General features: G+C 39.3%; 1 protein-coding gene across 8 annotated transcripts in view; it reads right to left on the reverse strand.

Moving 5' to 3' along the window:
* FAM210A (family with sequence similarity 210 member A) overlaps positions 1-16,434 on the reverse strand; it is a 53,342-nt gene extending 36,908 nt beyond the window's left edge. For 6 of the 8 annotated variants that reach the window (XM_067699826.1, XM_067699828.1, XM_067699830.1 and 3 more), the window contains exon 1: positions 15,807-16,434. The gene's annotated coding sequence lies outside the window, so the exon portion shown is untranslated. The remainder of the gene's footprint in view (positions 1-15,806) is intronic. The other 2 variants (XM_067699834.1, XM_067699833.1) reach the window with 2 other exon arrangements.
* Positions 16,435-16,470: the final 36 nt, after the last annotated feature.

The following is a 16,470-nucleotide window of genomic DNA, read 5'->3' on the forward strand; positions in this document are numbered from 1 at the left end:
GAGATTATAGTTGAAAACTTCCCTAATATGGGAAAGGAAATAGTTAATCAAGTCCAGGAAGCACAGAGAGTCCCATACAGGATAAATCCAAGGAGAAACACGCCAAGACACATATTAATCAAACTGTGAAAAATTAAATACAAAGAAAACATATTAAAAGCAGCAAGGGAAAAACAACAAATAACACACAAGGGAATCCCCATAAGGTTAACAGCTGATCTTTCAGCAGAAACTCTGCAAGCCAGAAGGGAGTGGCAGGACATATTGAAAGTGTTGAAGGAGAAAAACCTGCAACCAAGATTACTCTACCCAGCAAGGATCTCATTCAGATTTGATGGAGAAATTAAAACCTTTACAGACAAGCAAAAGCTGAGAGAGTTCAGCACCACCAAACCAGCTTTACAACAACTTCTAAAGGAACTTCTCTAGGCAAGAAACACAAAAGAAGGAAAAGACCTACAATAACGAACCCAAAACAGTTAAGAAAATGGGAATGGGAACACACATATCGATAATTACCTTAAATGTAAATGGACTAAATGCTCCCATCAAAAGACACAGATTGGCTGAATGGATACAAAAACAAGACGCACATATTTGCTGTCTACAAGAGACCCACTTCAGACCTAGAGACACATACAGACTGAAAGTAAGGGGATGGAAAAAGGTATTTCATGCAAATGGAAACCAAAAGAAAGCTGGAGTAGCAATTCTCATATCAGAAAAAATAGACTTTAAAACAAAGACTATTAGAAGAGACAAAGAAGGACACTACATAATGATCAAGGGATCGATCCAAGAAGAAGATATAACAATTGTAAATATTTATGCACCCAACATAGGAGCACCTCAATACATAAGGCAAATACTGACAGCCATAAAAGGGGAAATCGACAGTAACACATTCATAGTAGGAGACTTTAACACCCCACTTTCACCAATGGACAGATCATCCAAAATGAAAATAAATAAGGAAACACAAGCTTTAAATGATACATTAAACGAGATAGACTTAATTGATATTTATAGGACATTCCATCCAAGAACAACAGAATACACATTTTTCTCAACTGCTCATGGAACATTCTCCAGGATAGATCATATCTTGGGTCACAAATCAAGCCTTGGTAAATTTAAGAAAATTGAAATTGTATCAAGTATCTTTTCCGACCACAACGCTATGAGACTAGATATCAATTACAGGAAAAGATCTGTAAAAAATACAAACACATGGAGGCTAAACAATACACTACTTAATAACGAAGTGATCACTGAAGAAATCAAAGAGGAAATCAAAAAATACCTAGAAACAAATGACAATGGAGACACGACGACTCAAAATCTATGGGATGCAGCAAAAGCAGTTCTAAGAGGGAAGTTTATAGCAATACAATCCTACCTTAAGAAACAGGAAACATCTCGAATAAAAAACCTAACCTTGCACCTAAAGCAATTAGAGAAAGAAGAACAAAAAAACCCAAAAGTTAGCAGAAGGAAAGAAATCATAAAAATCAGATCAGAAATAAATGAAAAAGAAATGAAGGAAACGATAGCAAAGATCAATAAAACTAAAAGCTGGTTCTTTGAAAGGATAAACAAAATTGATAAACCATTAGCCAGACTCTTCAAGAAAAAAAGGGAGAAGACTCAAATCAATAGAATTAGAAATGAAAAAGGAAAAGTAACAACTGACACTGCAGAAATACAAAAGATCATGAGAGATTACTACAAGCAACTCTATGCCAATAAAATGGACAACCTGGAAGAAATGGACAAATTCTTAGAAAGGCACAACCTGCCAAGACTGAATCAGGAAGAAATAGAAAATATGAACAGACCAATCACAAGCACTGAAATGGAAGCTGTCATTAAAAATCTTCCAACAAACAAAAGCCCAGGACCAGATGGCTTCACAGGCGAATTCTATCAAACATTTAGAGAAGAGCTATCACCTAACCTTCTCAAACTCTTCCAAAATATAGCAGAGGGAGGAACACTCCCCAACTCATTCTACGAGGCCACCATCACCCTGACACCAAAACCAGACAAAGATGTCACAAAGAAAACTACAGGGCAATATCACTGATGAACATAGATGCAAAAATCCTCAACAAAATACTAGCAAACAGAATCCAACAGCACATTAAACGGATCATACACCATGATCAAGTGGGGTTTATTCCAGGAATGCAAGGATTCTTCAATATACGCAAATCAATCAACGTGATACACCATATTAACAAATTGAAGGAGAAAAACCATATGATCATCTCAATAGATGCAGAGAAAGCTCTTGACAAAATTCAACACCCATTTATGATAAAAACCCTGCAGAAAGTAGGCATAGAGGGAACTTTCCTCAACATAATAAAGGCCATATATGACAAACCCACAGCCAACATCGTCCTCAATGGTGAAAAACTGAAAGCATTTCCACTAAGATCAGGAACAAGACAAGGTTGCCCACTCTCACCACTCTTATTCAACATAGTTTTGGAAGTTTTAGCCACAGCAATCAGAGAAGAAAAGGAAATAAAAGGAATCCAAATCAGAAAAGAAGTAAAGCTGTCACTCTTTGCAGATGACCTGATACTATACATAGAGAATCCTAAAGATGCTACCAGAAAACTACTAGAGCTAATCAATGAATTTGGTAAAGTAGCAGGATACAAAATTAATGCACAGAAATCTCTGGCATTCCTATACACTAATGATGAAAAATCTGAAAGTGAAATCAAGAAAACACTCCCATTTACCATTGCAACAAAAAGAATAAAATATCTAGGAATAAACCTACCTAAGGAGCAAAAGACCTGTGTGCAGAAAATTATAAGACACTGATGAAAGAAATTAAAGATGATACAAATAGATGGAGAGATATACCATGTTCTTGGATTGGAAGAATCAACATTGTGAAAATGACTCTACTACCCAAAGCAATCTACAGATTCAATGCAATCCCTATCAAACTACCACTGGCATTTTTCACAGAACTAGAACAAAAAATTTCACAATTTGTATGGAAACACAAAAGACCCCGAATAGCCAAAGCAATCTTGAGAACGAAAAACGGAGCTGGAGGAATCAGGCTCCCTGACTTCAGACTATACTACAAAGCTATAGTAATCAAGACAGTATGGTACTGGCACAAAAACAGAAATATAGATCAATGGAACAGGATAGGAAGCCCAGAGATAACCCCACGCACATATGGTCACCTTATCTTTGATAAAGGAGGCAGGAATGTACAGTGGAGAAAGGACAGCCTCTTCAATAAGTGGTGCTGGGAAAACTGGATAGCTACATGTAAAAGTATGAGATTAGATCACTCCCTAACACCATACACAAAAATAAGCTCAAAATGGATTAAAGACCTAAATGTAAGGCCAGAAACTATCAAACTCTTAGAGGAAAACATAGGCAGGACACTCTATGACATAAATCACAGCAAGGTCCTTTTTGACCCACCTCCTAGAGAAATGGAAATAAAAACAAAAATAAACAAATGGGACCTAATGAAACTTCAAAGCTTTTGCGCAGCAAAGGAAACCATAAAGAAGACCAAAAGACAACCCTCAGAATGGGAGAAAATATTTGCAAATGAAGCAACTGACAAAGGATTAATCTCCAAAATTTATAAGCAGCTCATGCAGCTTAATAACAAAAAAAACAAACAACCCAATCCAAAAATGGGCAGAAGACCTAAATAGACATTTCTCCAAAGAAGATATACAGATTGCCAACAAACACATGAAAGAATGCTCAACATCACTAATCATTAGAGAAATGCAAATCAAAACTACAATGAGATATCATCTCACACCAGTCAGAATGGCCATCATCAAAAAATCTAGAAACAATAAATGCTGGAGAGGGTGTGGAGAAAAGGGAACCCTCTTACACTGTTGGTGGGAATGTAAATTGATACAGCCACTGTGGAGAACAGTATGGAGGTTCCTTAAAAAACTACAAAAAGAACTACCATATGACCCAGCAATCCCACTACTGGGCATATACCCTGAGAAAACCATAATTCAAAAAGAGTCATGTACCAAAATGTTCATTGCAGCTCTATTTACAATAGCCCAGAGATGGAAACAACCTAAGTGTCCATCATCGGATGAATGGATAAAGACGATGTGGCACATATATACAATGGAATATTACTCAGCCATAAAGAGAAATGAAATTGAGCTATTTGTAATGAGGTGGATAGACCTAGAGTCTGTCATACAGAGTGAAGTAAGTCAGAAAGAGAGAGACAAATACCTTATGGTAACACATATATATGGAATTTAAGAAAAAAAAATGTCATGAAAAACCTAGGGGTGAAACAGGAATAAAGACACAGACTTACTAGAGAATGGACTTGAGGCTATGGGGAGGGGGAAGGGTAAACGGTGACAAAGCGAGAGAGAGGCATGGACATATATACACTACCAAACATAAGGTAGATAGCTAGTGGGAAGGAGCCGCATAGCACAGGGAGATCAGCTTGGTGCTTTGTGACCGCCTGGAGGGGCGGGATAGGGAGGGTGGGAGGGAGGGAGATGCAAGCGGGAAGAGATATGGGAACATATGTATATATATAACTGATTCATTTTGTTGTGAAGCTGAAACTAACATACCGTTGTAAAGCAATTATACTCCAATAAAGATGTTAAAATGAAAAAAAAAAAGTTAGGACAGTTATCATAAAGATGATCAAATAACTCAGGAGAAGAATGGATGCACAGAGAGATAAGTTAGAAGCTTTAAAAAAGAATTAGAAAATATAAAGAACAACCAAACAGAAATGAAGAATACAATAACTGAAATGAAAAATACGCTAGAAGGAATCAACAGTATACTTAGTGATACAGAGGCATAGATCAGCGAGCTGGAAGACAGAGTAGTGGAAATCACTGTTCTGAACAGGAAATAGAAAAAACAATGAAAAGAAATGAGAGCAGTTTAAGAGACCTCTGGGACAACATCAAGTGGACTAATATTCACATTATTGGGGTCCCAGAAGGAGAAGACAGAGAGAAAGGGGATGAGAACATACCTAAGGAGGTGAAAGACCTGTACTTGAACACTGATGAAAGAAACTGAAGATGACACAAATGGAAAGATATACCATGTTCATAGATTGGAAAAATATTTTTAAAATGACCATACTACCCAAGGCGATCTTCAGATTCAATGCAATCTCTATCAAAATACCAAGGGCATTTTTCACAGAAATAGAAAAAATAATTTCAATATTTGTATGGAAACACAAAAGACCCCCAAATAGCCAAAACAATCTTGAGAAAGAACAGAGCTGGAGGAATCAGTCCCTGACTTCAGACTACAATAATCAATCAGTATGGTACTGGCACAAAAAGAGACACAGATCAGTGGAACAAAATAGAGAGCCCAGAAATAAACCCCTGCACTTATGGTCAATTAATCTACAACAAAGAAGGCAAGAATATACAATGGAAAAAAGAGTCTCTTTAGTAAGTGGTGCTGGAAAACTGGACAGCTACATGTAAAAAAATTAGAACATTCTCTAACACCATATACAAAAATAAACTCAAAATGCATTAAATACCCAAATGTAAGACCAGATAGTATAAAACTCTTAGAGGAAAACACAGGCAGAACACTCTTTGACATAAATTGCAGCATTATTTTTTTGGCCCCATCTCCTAAAGCACAGGAAATAAAAGCAAAATAAACAAATGGGACCTAATTAAACTTAAAGCTTTTGCACAGCGAAGGAAACCATCGGTAAAATGGACAAGACAACCTCCTGAATGGGAGAAAATATTTGCAAATGACGTGACCGATAAGGAGTTATATCCAAAATATATAAATAGTTCATAAAACTCAATATCAAACAACAACAAAAACTACCACAACCCAATTACAAAATGGGCACAAGACCCGAATAGACATTTTTCCAAAGACATACAGATGGCCAACAGGCACATGAAAAGATGCTCAACACTGTTAATCATCAGAGAAATGCACAAAGGTTGGCGAGGATATGGAGAAAAGGGAACCCTTGTACGCTGCTGATGGAAATGTAAATTGGTGCAGCCAATTTGGTGCAGTGGAAAACAGTATAGGAGGTTTCTCAAAAGAACTAAAATTGAACTACCATATGACCCAGCAATTCCACTCCTAAGTATATATCTGAAAAAATGAAAACATGAAAAATATTGAAAAAATTCAAAAAGATACATGCACCCCAACATTCACTGCAGCATTATGTACAATTGCTAAGATATGGAAGCAACCTAAATGTCTATCAACAGATGAATGGATAAAGAAGATGTGGTATATATAAATGGAATACTACTCAGCCATAAAAAAACAAAATTTTTTCATATGCAACAACATGGATGGACTTGCAGGATATCAGGTTAAGTGAAATAAGTCACAGAAAGACAAATACTGTATGGTATCACTTATATGTGGAATCTAAAAAGAACAAACTAGTGAATATGACAAAAAAGAAACACAGAGAACAAACTAGTGGTTACTAGTTGGGAGAGGGAAGGGAGGAGGGGAAAAATAGGGGTAGAGGATTAAGAGGTACAAACTACAATGGATAAAATAAACTACAAGGATATCCTGTACAACACAGGGAATATAGCAAATATTTTATAACTATAAATGGAATATAACCTTAAAAATTGTGAATCACTATGTTGTACACCTAAAACTTACACACTACATCAACTATACCTCAATTTAAAAAAAAAAAAGAAGGAAATCTTCCCATTTGCAACAACATGGATAAACCTTGAGGGCTTTATGTTAAACAAAGTAAGTCAGAAAGGAAAAGAAAAATATTGTATGATCTCACTTATATGTGGAATCTTAAAAACAACAACAAAGACCCAAACTCAAATTTGTACATACAGAGAATGGAGTGGTGGTTGCTGGGGAGGGCAGGGGGGTGAGGGAAGAAGGCCTGGTGAAATGCATGAAGGTGTTCAAAAGGTACAAGCTTCCAGTTATAAAATACGTAAGTAGTCATGAGGATGCAATGCACAGCATGGTGACTATAATTAATATTGCATTGTATATTTGAAAGTTACTAGGAAAGTAGATCTTAAAAGTTCTTATCACAAGAAAAAAATTCTGTAACTATGTGAGATGATGGATATTAACTAGACTGTGGTGATCATTTTGCAATATATACAAATATCTGAATCATTATGTTATACAGCTGAAACTAACACAATGTTACATATCAATTATATCTCAATTGAAAAAAAGATGTTCATGCTCATCAGCATGTCTCTAGAGAATTGCAAATTAAAACAAGATACCACTACACATCTATTAGAATGACTAATATCCAAAACACTGACAACAAATGCTGCGGAGGTTGTGGAACAACAGCAACGGTCATTCATTGCTGGTGGGAATGCAAAATGGTACAGTCACTTTGGAAGACAGTTTGGCAGTTTCGTATAAGCTAAACGTAGGCTTACAATGAGTCAGCAATAGCACTCCTAGGTACTTAACCAAAATGAGCTGAAAATTTACATCCACACAAAAACCTGCACACAAATGTTTACAGCAGCTTAATTCATAATTGCCAAAAACTGGACATAACCAAGAAGTCCTTGAATAGATGAGTGGATAAACAAACTGATATACTGTATGATTCCAACATTCTGGAAGAGGTGTGACATTCTGGAAGAGGTGAAACTATAGAGATCAGTGGTAAAAAGATCAGTGGTTTCCAGGGTGGGGGAGGGAAGGGATGAATAGAAGGAGCACAGGACATTTTTAGGGGAGTGAAACATTCTGTACGATACTGTAATGGTGGATAAATGTCATTATGCAATTGCTAAAACCCACAAAAATAAATATACAACACAAAGAGTGAGCCCTAATGTGAACTATGAACTTTAGTTAATAATGTATTGATATTGTTCATCAATTCTAAAAAACGTACCACACTAATACAAGATGTCAATAATAGGGGAAACAGTGTGTGGGTGGGTGGGGTGGATAAGGGGGGAATTCTCTGTACTATCTCTGCGCCATGTTTCTATAAACCTAAACTTCGCTAAAATAGTCCATTCATTAATTTCTTTAAAGACAGTACACTGTGGCCTTACCCAATACAACTGATACATAGTATAACTTTAACTTGAAGTACAGGTATGAGAACAGGATAAACGTAGAACTCATCAGGTTGAAACATAATAAAAAGGATAAATGAAGGAAAGAACTGCCTCTACTTATACAAAGTCCTCAATTACCATCAAACAGGAGGAAATTCGAATTTTCTCCTTTCAACAGATTAATATTCTAATTTATTCATTTTGATCTCTCTCTTAATCACACCTTGACTGCTGTTTCAAATCAAATTGAGTTTGCTGTTTAGAAAAAGTAACAGGATGCAAATTTATTTGCAGCACTTTCTGGGCTGTTACTTTCCTGCTCCGTAAGGCACTGGATGGCTTCAACTTAATTTCTATTATATAATCCATCTTCTTCAATCTATTCTGCTTTTAAGCTTTCTATTACCAAAATTGAGCCACTAAAGCTGTGGCAATGATGAAGCCATTGTTAAATTTCTAATCTTCAGAAAAGGTTAAATTATGCCCCCTAGTGAATTCCCAAGGAATTTCATTAATGACTCATTGATTTCCCCAGCTTGTAAAGAAAATCAAATTTTCCAAAATTACTACACAAATATCTTAATTTACACAAAATGTTTCTCTTTTTTTATCTCTTTTCAGAGGCTCTAAGTTCAACAAGGCAAGTCAGGGTGATTTGTTATGGTAACACTGGTCCAGAATCCACGTGGTTCCAGACTTCCACCCACTTCCCTTTTGGGCTGTGGCAGGTGTTATCCCATTGCAATGGGAAGAATGCAAGCTTTACAGTCAGAAAGACTAGTTCCGACCTTTTCTGGAATTACTTTACTTAGCTCTTTTCCTCATTCCTAAAATGGAGTTAAATACACTTTTATCATATTGCATTTATATGATTAAATGAGATAAAGTATAGTATCTAGCACTTAATATGCTGGATCAATAATTAATTCTAGCTTTCTTTCTTCGTCGTCTCATCTACTGACCTGGTCAAACCAAGCTCACAGTCTTCCTTCATCTAAACTTCTGCCATTATTCCATTTGTTTGACCCATGCAAAATCCCAGCCTCTCTAGCAATACACTCCACTGGTCATACCTTTGTCACTGAAATAATGTTACTGACCCACAACTGAAATCCTCAAACTATACTATCCCACTCTCTTCAGCCTCTTCTTCTTCCAGCTTCCACTCCTTTACTCTCTCTGGACTCTAGTTCCAGGACCTTGTCCCACTCTACCCTCCTTTTCCTTCAAATCCAACAGCTCCTCCTGGTTTCACTCTTAAGTCTTTATCCAGCCTGGATTCTACAGTGCATTACTTGAATCACTACTTTGTCCTTCTGCAACACCAGACCACAAAATCTAATCCAGAGCCAGTCCAACCATCTGTTTTTCCCACAACTACATCCCACAATCATAGCTGAGCACTAACAAAAGCCACATAACTGAGTAAATTAGTACCAGCATACATTGATGGTACATCATTCTATCTCAGAAAGGCTCTGAGTGCTGTGACAACCGATGATGGTTTCTGATCAGATGAGCTTCCTCCACCATTCCTCACTTTTCCCAATCTCTTCAAGCCTCATACTTCACTTTCAGATGGTAAAATATAAAGTATACATCAGATCATGTCTCTCCTCTGTTTAAAGCTCCCCAATTTCTCCCAAGGTAAGTCCTTACAACTGCCTACAATGCCTTACACCAGCAGTCCCCAACCCTTTTGGCACCAGGGACCAGTTTTGTGGAAGACAATTTTTCCATGGACTGGGGGCGGGGCATCGGGGGTGGGGACAGGTGCAGGTGGTAATGCAAGCGATGGGGAGTGGCAGATGAAGGTTTTCACCGCTGCTCACCTCCTGCTGTGTGGCCCAGTTCCTAACAGGCGGTGAACCGGTAATGGTCCGAGGCCAGGGAGTTGGGGACCCCTGCCTTATACAACCTTCTACCTTTCCCTCACTGAATACATCACCTACTCTCAGTCTGTGCCTTGCTCACTTTCCTCCAGCCACACTAGCCCCCCTACAGCTCTTCGAACATGCTAAAAAGGCCCCTGCTTTAAGAACTCTGCATTAACTGTTCCCTCTGCTTGGAAGAGTCTTTCTCCAGATATCTGCATGACTAACTCCTTCACTTCCTACAAGTCTTTGTTCAAATGGTACCCGCTCCATGGGGTCACTGCTCCCAATCCTTTCTCTTCCAGCCCTGTCATCCCAATATTGCTTATCTTGCTCTATTTGTTTCTTTTTCCATAGCACTTATTGTCTAACACCCTACATGATTCACTTATTTATTATTGTTTTAGGATAATTATTATTCACTTATTATTATCATTTAAGTCCATTTAAGGACTGACAAGGACAGAATTTTTTTTCCCCTGTTTTGTTCACTACTGCATCTCAGGTGCCGACAACAAAGGTTGGCTGGCACATAGGAGGCACCTAATATTTGTTAAATGAATAATTAGATAAAGCTATCCTCCACTTCCCCTTAAAAATGAACCAAAATTATTAGGGGATGAATTTTCTCAACTTCAGCCTTCTCCCTTCCAGTTACCTGCATCCAAACCCATCTCAGCGTTAGTTAACTGCCTCCTCAGAAAATGAACTAGCCCTCCATTCAAAGCCCATTCCTCCATCTGTGTTCTAGATCTAAACTCTTCCTGTGTCTTCCAAGAATTCTGCTCAACCAAGTTTTCCTTGTATTTTTCTACTGCTATTCTTTTTCCTGTACTCCAACTGCCCTCTCCTCTGGCTTCTTTCCTTCAGCATATACATATGCAATTAAGAAAATATGTCTCTCTATAGTATCTGCCCAATTTCCAATTACCTTCACTTCATTTAAGGATCCCCAGTTTAGTGGCAGCAAAGTCACTGTAATTTCTGACCCACAGAGAAGAGCAATCATAGAGCTCTTCATGGATGCTGGGGCTCCCCTCACAAATTTAATTCTCCCAGTCATGGTGAAAAGTTTCTCTTCTGGACTCCCCCAGAGTGGGTGAGCTGCTCTTATGTGTTAAATCCACTCTACCATTCCAGTGTCCCTAAACCTTTGGACCCCTTCCTCTTTAGTGTACCAAGGCAGGTCTGGCATTTCAACTTCATTTAGCGTGGGTTACCTTTTGGTCCATGCTTCAGCCAACCAAACTGTTGAGAGCCCTTTCTAACCCCTCAAGCTATAAAAGTGAATCAAGAATCTCTGCTTAGTGGGCCTATATCAGGAAATTTAGCCCGGCCCAACTTTATGTTCCTTCCACCATTATCCCACATCCTTAATATCCATTCCTAAACATATCCCCCAGATTTCCATGTGTATAAACAAATAAACATTCCTGCCATTTTTTAAGAGTATGGCACACCCCCTCAGGTCACACTTTGTAGCTGACCCTTGAGGGCTTGTTAGGGTGGGAATCTACTTATAGGTCTAGAAGCAAAGAAGTGTGGTAGAGGTAGTTCTTGAGGAGAATCAATCAGCAATGTCTAGTCTTCAGGGAAGGTCATTACAGGTTAACTTCCTCAAACAGGAGTGGAAAGACTGCTTCTACCGCCAAAGAAGACTAATGAAAACTTAGGGGTTCAATACTCCATTCCAAATTTGAGGATCTCAACCTTCCCCAGTCAATGCTCTCATTTTAACAGCAGACACCCTGTTAGAATGGGAATTCACTTTGCATTGTAATCCAGCCACTCTGCAGGATAAGAGTTTGGTTTTCAGCAATCTCAGCTCTGCATCTATGTGAGAAGGGCAGACATAGAAACTTTCTGGTCATTTATACAGAGCTTGAGCTGGGAATTTCAAGACCTGAGCTCATCACTCTCCACCTCCCACCCCCCTTTCTCCGAAAACAGAGCAACCAGTCAGTCTCATTACACTTGTTCATCATCTGGGAAAAATGTTTTAAATCTTCAAATACATGATCACCCAGAACCTGGTCTTTCATTAAGTATCTGAGTAGTAGTATCCAATGGTGGTATTTTGCATATCTCTATTGTCATATCACATCGTGGGCTACAGTGCCTGCCTTCTTTACCACTGAAAATAGTCAAGGGTGCCTTTAAATCTAATCAGATTAGAGAACCAATTTCAGGAATGCCATAACCAATCCAGAAAATTCATCCTTAAGATTCTGTTCCTCTAGAACCACTCTCAGTACCAAAATCTGAATCAGACAGGGTTCTCCAGAGATACAGAACCAACAGGAAAAAACATATACATATATCTATATCTACCTATTGGGAATCTATTATTAGATTGTTTATTTAAATAGATATATTTATTTTAAGGAACTGGCTCACACAATTGTGAGGGCTACACATCTGAAATGTGTAGAGCGGATTTGCAGGCTGGAAACTCATACAAGAGTTGACGCCACATGCAGTGGTTGAGAATCCGCCTGCCAGTGCAGGGGACACGGGTTCCATCCCTGGTCCGGGAAGATCCCACATGCCGCGGAGCAACTAAGCCCGTGCGCCACAACTACTGAGCCTGTGCTCTAGAGCCCACGAGCCACACCTACTGAGCCTGATTGCTACAACTACTGAAGCCCGTGCGCCTAGAGCCCATGCTCCACAACAAGAGAAGCCACCACAGTAAGAAGCCGTGCACCACAACGAAGAGTAGCCCCAGCTCGCCGCAACTAGAGAAAGCCCGCGTGCAGCAATGAACACCCAACACAGCGAAAAATAAATAAATTAAATAAATAAATTTTTAAAAAAAAGAATTGATGCCACAGCCTTGGGATTTTTTTCTTCTTGAGGCACCTCAGTTTGAAATTTAGGTTTTCAATTGATTGAATGAGGCTCACCCGTATTATGAAGGGTAATCTCCTTAAAGTCAATTGATTACAGATGTTGACACATTTTCAAAATACCATCACAGTATCACTTAATAGGTACTATAGCCATGTCTAGTTAACATATAAAACTAATCATCACACATATAAACTTACAGATTTCTCAAGCAAATCTTTACTTTCTATTACAGGAAAAACCTTTTAAACAATAATATCTTATGTGTTCAAAAAAGGCAATAAAATTTCAGTAGGGACACTTCGGCTGAGCGGACTGAAGGAATGAACAGTTCTTCCAAAACTATCTGGAGAAACACAGCTTCTACAACCACCTCTCTTTCCTACCTCCAAGAACACTATCATTCCTAGGAAGCTATAATATTGTATCTACATTTTAAAAACAATTTTTATGTTTCAAAAATGTGATCTTCAACTCCACAACAGAAATGACACCTTAAAATTACCCACCTCTGAGTGCTCTCACTTTAAGGGATGGTATCTATTGAAACTGTTGCTTGCCTTTAGTCTGACCAGAAAACTTACAAATTACTACTTCATTTTCTCTCACTGACAAAAGTATAACATCTTATGGAAAAACCCAAACGAACTTTTTGGCCAACCCAATACAAACCAGGAGAAATCCAAACCAGTCTGGGTGAATAATGGACCAAATAATCAAAACAGCACATAAAGAAATCTTATAAATAGGCTGAAATAAATCCTGTATGTCCTTTCAAAAAAAAATGGGATTTTTAAAAACCTCTCTAGGCTATTCATTCATCCATTACCACCCCACTATGTGCCAGGCACTGTTCAAGGCACCTGGGTTAAACCACTGAACAAAATGATGATCCCTGTCTTGCTAGAGTTCATACGCTAGCAAGACAACATCCTTATCCAGCTATTTTCTCTCTGAACATAATAACCCAAGCATTAAGAAGTATCAAAACATTTTCTGAAAATCTACTATGTTTCAGTCAACTTCCAGTTCTGAGTCTGGCCTTAAACTGGCACTGTTTCATCATTAGCATAGAGTCTGATTTCTGGAGTCAGGCTGCCTGGATCCAAAACCTAGCCCACCACTACTTCCCAGTTGCATAACGTTGGACAAGTTACTTACCCCTCACCTATAAAACAAAAATAATCATAACAACTATCCCACTGAAAATGTAAGAGTTAAATGACTTCAAATGTATAAAGCACTTAATTTGGCACACAGAAGGTACTAAACTATCAGCTATTATTATTTTAATTCAACTTCCAGAAAACCATTTATTACTCAGGCAATGGTGGGAAACATAACACCAATGGTAACTTTTAAAATATTCTTATCTAGCCCATTTACTCTCTCCATCACTACTACCTTCAAGAGTTCATACTCTATTCTTGAAACCAGTGGGTAATCATTAAATCCATTTCACCTGTAACCTGCCTTACACCCTTTTCCAATCACGTTTCCCCACACTCCCACCTCAGACAGCCCTACTTCTTTATTCTTTATCCCATAAATACCCAGAGCCCTTCGCTTTAGGATAGATAGACTAGTTTTCCTGTCTCCTCACTTGCTTGCCTTGTGAATAAACCCTCTCTTTGCTGCGAACCTCAGCATCTCAGTGTTTGGCTTGCTGGGAGTTGGGCAAAACGAACCTGGTTCAGAAATATTCTCAACGGAATCTACTTGACTTCTAGTTAACTTTAATAAAAACTACAAAATGTGATCTCTATATATCTCATTCACAACATCAATTCACGGTAGAGTTTGTATAAACATATAGTTAGGAGGCTTTTAATCTAATGAGAAAATTTCTTAAAAAGTCAAAATTAGATTCCTTTTCCATAAAATTACAACAGCAACTATCATAAGAAACTTTAGCATTGGAACCAGCATATATGGATATGTAATTAGCCAGTTCTAAATGCATGAATATGCAATAACACATTCAATCTCTAGGATAACCTTTGCAGTTGTCAATAATAATGAACTCAGGTGGAGAGCAAAACAACCTACTATAAAAATAAACAACAAAGAGAAAAGTAAAAATATGCCATGTAGAAAAATATATTTTCCCAATACGCTGTGAAAAGTAACAAGTACTACTAAATCACACTGAGGAAGAGACATTTCGTCATAGTGATTTTCTACACGTCAGCTGTGGCAGGCCACTAATTTATGTTTAGAGAAATAAATAAGGATACATTTAACTGAATTTTTAGGTTTGATGCTTAAACTTTCTTGGAAGGATCACTGGCTATTTTGTATGCATAAAGAGTATTTACAGACACATACTCAAGTAATCTTACTTGTGTTATGAGGGCGGTAAGTATCAAAGGTGCATGCATCACTATGGTAAAAAAAAAAAATCAACCTCGAAAAAAAAAAATAATGAACTGGTTAATTCTCAACTTAGCTCACTGCATATAATAAAAAAAAATACAAGTACAGTCATCTGAAATGGATGGTTCATCCTCATTCATTAAAAACAGACTTCATTCTTGGTCCAAAGTTTATAAGTGGTCAACAACCTCAGAAAGGTTAGTGCCCACAATTTAGAATTTTGACTCGATTGTAAAGTACATGCTGCGAATGTTGCTTTCCCCCAGGCGAAGTCTAGTGGCTAATATAACTGCGTCTACTGACAAGTATGCAGGCTAGTGAACCTATTTCCAAAGCTGCTTTTAAACGGATCAATTTTGGTGAAGAATAATGGAAAACGTATTTCTGATCCCGTTTTACACCCTTCAGGTGGGAGGTGCTGAGGCACAAAACATCAACAATTTTAGGTCCACTGGCACAGTTTTGACCCTAGTCTGGGGTGGTAAGCAGGTACCTGCGACTCTCCAGTAGATATTTAAGGGAAAGGACAAACAAAGCGTGTTGACTCCCCAACCATCCCATACCAAAATCCAGAAAACACAGATACTACCAGGAAGGTGTTTCTCCTAAACAGGTGTGGGCTGCCCCTTCCTTCAGAGTCTGACAGATGAGAACGGCCCTCTCGAGAGAAGTCTGGCTGAACCTCCCGAATGCGGCGGTAGGGAGCGACACGCGGTCCCCGGGGAGAAGTAGGGCGCCGCGCGTTTCCGAATCAAGTCCGAGCGCGGGGGCTCTCAGGCCCCTCCCGGCCGGCGTCCAAGTAAAGGCAGAGCAAAGGGTGAAGGTGGCAGAGCGGAGGCTGGAAAACCGCTCCACAGACAGGGTTTGCAGGACACCGGCGCACAGCGAAGGGCGGGGTGACCTCTGTCCGCCCCGGGGGCGCTCACCGCCGCGTACCACGTTGAGGAGGCCCAGCCGACTGCCCGGCCCCGCCCCCAGAGGCCTCGACCCAGGATACCTCAGGACCTGAGGCCGCCGCCGCCGCTCCCCGCCGTGCGGCCGCTTGAAGCCCCCGCCGTGTCCCTCCGCAGAGCCACCAGCCGAGCGTGGGTCAGGGCGCCGAAAGCCGCGTGCTCAGGCGACCCAGCCTCCGGCCCGCCCGCCCAACACACCGGCCCCACCAACCACTGGCTCGCACCGCTCTTGCCGGCGCCCTCAGCACGGCGCGCGCGGCACGCCGGGACTCGGGGTTCCGGGACGCATGACCCGCGGTC

This window comes from Pseudorca crassidens, chromosome 12 (genome assembly GCF_039906515.1).
Source record: "Pseudorca crassidens isolate mPseCra1 chromosome 12, mPseCra1.hap1, whole genome shotgun sequence".
NCBI lineage: Eukaryota > Metazoa > Chordata > Mammalia > Artiodactyla > Delphinidae > Pseudorca > Pseudorca crassidens.